Raw genomic sequence first — 5,301 nt, 5'->3', positions numbered from 1 at the left:
TCATGATTTTTAAAGCCAAAAAGGGGCAATAAATAATTGCAACATGATCGGATGGTGAATTAAAAAATTGCAACAATTAAATCCCTTCTGATAAGAATTAAGACCAATTAACTTCCACTATATTAAATTTCATAATTTCATAATTTTACTACTCCACATAATAAATTTTTATTTTCATTTATTGAATCAAAGAGTTTCATATTACATATGACTTGTTGGTACATTTGGTGTGACATGAAGAGAATAAGAAAAATAAGTATCCTCTTCTTATTTTTCATTTTTTCTCCGTAAATTTGAAACAATAATCTAAATGATCATGGACAATTAGGGTTTCTACCGGGACCACCATAATAAAAGTTGTTTATAAAATTTGTGACATTATAGCAATTTGGTTTTGTAGCGGAACTATAACTTTTTTGGGGAAACCTGAGAATGTTTGAACCATCAATAATTTGTAGATTTTTGAAGTAACTAGCCCTGCTGAACCCTTCTTCAGGGAAATGACCGCTGCCCACTTGTGTGGAGGTGTGCTGCCCATTTTTTTGTTGGTTTCTCGTCCCCATAGGATCTGTGAAGCACTTTCAGATAGGGATACGAATAGGGAAGCAGGCCAATATCCCATTAGATACTTATTCCCAACTTGCAACCACTAGTCTCCCCCTCCTTTGATGTCCTACCTCATTGTACATGCCATGCAAATCAGTTTGTAATATTTTGAATGATAAATGAAGGTATGAAGGTTAAATATTCTTTCACTTATTTATGTGCATACACATGCCTGTAATTGATGCGACAATATACATATTTTTTTAAAAAAAGATATCTATATTTAAAACATAAAAATAAATGTGAAAAAATGAATGTAAAAAGTATAAGTGAGAGAATAAAAACCAAGTATATGCGTGAGAATAAAAACCTATCGGTAAAGCATTATATTTTAGGTGTGATATATATTTCTATTGAAAGAGAAAAAAAAAATGAATCTTTTTTTGTGCAAAACAACTAGACTTAAATTTGCGGTCTTAAAAAATAAGTCAGGTTAAAATTAATTGAGTATAGAAAACTTGAAACTTTAAATTTAAAAAGTTGAATGTAATAATAAATAAACCGAGAAATAAGAATTTCAAACAAAAACTGTTACAAATAAAACCATAAGAATATAATAGGGCTTGGGCCTTGAGCCATATCTGTAACATTTGTTACTATGAATTTTTTTTATATAGAAAAACTACATATGATACGATCATATTTATATGTATCCAAAAATTAGAAGTATTTGATAAAGTAATTATTAAATTGAAATTTTTTACTACCTTCCAGACAAGGAAGTGAAGTTCATATTGGGAACCAGCATAGACGGAAATAGGGTTGAGGCTTCCACCTAGCGCAATTTCCTTGTTGATTTGAACAAAGCCAGGTGAGCACAATAGATTGTAGCAGGCCCTAGTTTGATTTATATCTTTCTGCAGGAATGAATAAAAGACTATTTTTTGAAAACCAGTAAAAAGAAACAATAATGGTGGGGAAGTAAAAAATTAAAATACGTACATTATTATAGAAAAAACCGAAGAGTCTAGAGTTGTAATCTCCATATAGAGTATAGCTGACCTGTTATTACACACAAGTAATTTTTGTAAAAATGAAAATTATTAGTAATTCAATGTTTTGCGCGGGCGTAAAAGAAAAAAAGTGATGATGAAATTAAATAATAAATATACCATCCAGCCAGCCTCAATGGTATTAATCTCTGTAGTAGCATTAACACCAAAGATTTCGAGTTGAGAAAAGCTGAACTCAACTTGTTCCTGGATTTGGGGTTTCCAAGCGTTTATGGTTGCCTTAGTTCCATAATACTTATCTTCTTTCACAAAAACTATTGCATTCTAGAAATTCAACCAAAAAAACATGAAGGTTGTGAGTGTCGACTTCTTGAGTGTCCTTACTTAGTAGTAGTAGTAGTAGATATCATTGAGTTCAAACCTATTAAGTTGTACCTCTTGGATAGCAGTTTTATTGGTGCCCGTGGTATCAAACTGAGCGTATTTGTTCCTTCCATAATTTGCTACAGAGCTTGCCCTTAATAAATCTTCTTCTTTAGTTCTTCTGATGGGAATAGTTTCTTCAGGACACCTTCCATTTAAGTGCCATAGTTGAGTAATTTCAGACTCGGACTTTGAAGAGACGTCGTCGAATGAAAGCCCTCCTGGGTGAAAACTTGGTCTCATCTAAGGCATATATGCGCAAACCCAACCCCATACCATACCATACATACAATAGGGATCAAATTATTAGTGGTTCCAAATAATCAGTTACTTAATTAAACTAGCTAGTCACCTGAATTCAACTCCTAGCAACCTAAACAGCTCCTCCCAAAACTTTGAAGTAAACACTGGGTCCCTATCACTTACTATAGAAGTAGGCAGCCCATGTAACTTGAAAATGTGAGTCATGAATAAAGAAGCCACTTTAACTACTGTATAAGGATGAGACAGTGGAATAAAATGGACATATTTGGTAAGCCTGTCCACTACCACCATTATCACATCATGCCTTAAGGACTTAGGTAACCCTTCCACAAAATCCATACTAATGCAAGACCAGGGTGTATGAGGGATCTCTAAGGGCTGTAACAGTCCAGCTGGTTTACTTGTCTCATGTTTAATCCGTTGGCACAGCTCACAACCTTTAATATACTCCTTCAAGTCCTTCTTCATTCCCTTCCAAAACCAGTCCCTTTTAGCTCTGTGAAAGGTCTTCAAATAACGAGAATGTCCACCCAATGGACTGTCATGCACTAAACTCATCACTTTAGACTTCAAACCACAAGTAGAGCCCAAGTAAATTCTTCCTTTATATAACAAAAGTCCATTTTGCAGACTAAACTTGCCAACAGCAGCCGGATTAGAATGGATTGTTTTTAGAATTTCTTGCACCTCCACATCAGTAGAATAGCTAGTTTCAATTCCTCAAGCCAAGTCAGATGAGGAAAGGAAATGAGAAACAAGCTATTAATGCCGTCTAAACAAAACCAACTTAAGTCTGAATGATCACAATGAACCAGCACCAAAACAGAAGGTTCATCAGAATCTACCAACTCCACTTGATTGAGCACAACAGAATCTAAATTAGAGTGAACCATCTCACCTTGTCTGGATAATGCATCAGCCACTACATTTTCCTTTCCTTTCTTATAGTCAATGATAAAGGAGTAACCAAGGAGCTTAGTTATCCATCTTTGCTGCATAGGGGTGCCAATTCTTTGCTCTAGCAGGTACTTCAAGCTTTGATGATCAGTTTTGATCACAAAGGGCTTCCCAAACAAATAGGTTCTCCACTTCCTTACTGCTGTCACAAGGGCTAGCAACTCCTTCTCATATGTAGATAAATGAGCATTCTTACCCTTCAAAGGTTGGCTGTAAAAAGCAATGGGCCTTCCTTGCTGCATCAACACAGCCCCAATTCCAAAACCAGAAGCATCACACTCTATCACAAAGGGTTGAGAAAAATCAGGTAAGGCCAGGACAGGAGGTTGAGAAACAACCAGTTTGAGACTCTGGAATGCTTGGTCAGCTTGTTCAGTCCACCCAAAGGCATCCTTCCTAAGAAGTTCAGTCAATGGGGCAGCAATGGACCCATAACCTTTTATGAACTTCCTGTAGTAACCTGTTAATCCCAGGAACCCTCTCAAAGCTTTCACAGTCTTAGGAATAGGCCAGTCTAGCATCGCTTGAGTCTTCTTAGGATCAATCTTCACTCCATGGCCTAAGATAACATGTCCCAAATACTCAACTTCAGAGCAAGCAAAGTGCATTTACTTCTCTTGGCAAACAGTTTATGATCAAGCAGCACCTTCAAGACTGACCTGAGATGCAAAACATGAGAATCCATGTCCTTACTATAGACTAGAATATCATCAAAAAATACAAGGAAAAACTTCCTGAGGTAAGGCTTGAACACATCATTCATGAGAGATTGAAATGTAGAAGGAGCATTAGTTAACCCAAAGGGCATGCCCAAGAACTCATAATGGCCTTCATGAGTCCTAAAAGCTGTTTTCTCCACATCCTCCTCCTTCATTCTAATCTGGTGATAACCAGACCTCAAATCCAACTTAGAGAACACGCAAGCACCACTCAATTCATCCAAGAGCTCATCCACCACCGGAATGGGAAACTTATCCTTGACAGTATCATTGTTAAGAGCCCTATAGTCCACACATATCCTCCAACTACCATCTGCCTTCCTTACTAACAACACTGGTGAAGCAAAAGGGCTTTGGCTATTTCGGATTGAACCAGACTCAAGCAAGTCCTTAACAATGGTTTCAATTTCAGTCTTTTGATAATATGGATACCTGTAGGGTCTTTGACAAGTTGGTTGAGTACCTGGCTTGAGAAGAATTTGATGCTCATGTCCTCTACAAGGAGGTAAGCCCTTTGGTTCATCAAAAATAGTAGCATATTCTGCAAGCAAGGATAACACTTCTATGGGAATCTCTGAAACCTTGGATATGTCAGCTACATCAGTAGACACAATCTGTAATAACAACCCCTTGGTGATTGGCTGTTTAAGAAATTCATTTGCAGCATGAATCAAGGAACCCGTAGGTTTAATGCCCTGCAACCTTATTTGTCTATCCTGATACATGAACCCCATCTTGAGTTGCTTGAAATCCCAACTAATAAGGCCAAGAGTGCAAAGCCATTGAGTTCCCAGCACCACATCACAGCCCCCTAAAGACAACACATGCAAATTCACTATAAACTCATTGCCTTGCATTTTAAGCATTAAATCTTTACATTCTCCTTGAGTTCTGATCACCTTTCCATTAGCCACCTTCACCTCCAAAAATTCTTGTAGTGTCCACACCCAACTTCAAAGTTCTTACCAAAACAACATCAAGGAAATTATGGGAACTCCCAGTATCTAAAAGAATCACCACCCAATGTCCTCTAATCTGACCCAACACCCTCATGGTACCCGGGGAAGGACTGCCCAATAATGCATATAGAGTAATATCAGCTTGGTTCAATTGCAATTCTGTAGTTAAATCCTCATTCCCCACTTCCATTTGACACACTTCTTGAACTTCATCAATCATGAATAGTTTGAGTCCTTTACACTTGTGTTTGGGTTGCCATTTTTCATCACAGTAATAACACAAGCCTTTCTTTCTTCTCTCTTCCATCTGGGCTGATGTGATCTTTTGTATAGGCACCTTAGCTTCAGCTTTATTGTCATGCCTTGTTGTTGGATATTCTTGCCAATTAGTCTTGCTAGATTCTTGAAATGGTCTATAAG

General features: G+C 37.1%; 1 pseudogene; it reads right to left on the bottom strand.

Moving 5' to 3' along the window:
• Positions 1 to 158: 158 nt before the first annotated feature.
• On the bottom strand, positions 159 to 3,724 carry LOC136063481 (protein neprosin-like; annotated as a pseudogene).
• Positions 3,725 to 5,301: the final 1,577 nt, after the last annotated feature.

This window comes from Quercus suber, unplaced genomic scaffold (genome assembly GCF_002906115.3).
Source record: "Quercus suber isolate HL8 unplaced genomic scaffold, Cork oak 2.0 scaffold_533, whole genome shotgun sequence".
NCBI lineage: Eukaryota > Viridiplantae > Streptophyta > Magnoliopsida > Fagales > Fagaceae > Quercus > Quercus suber.
Note: the sequence above shows the minus strand (reverse complement) of the source record. Positions and strands in the feature narration are given on the sequence as shown.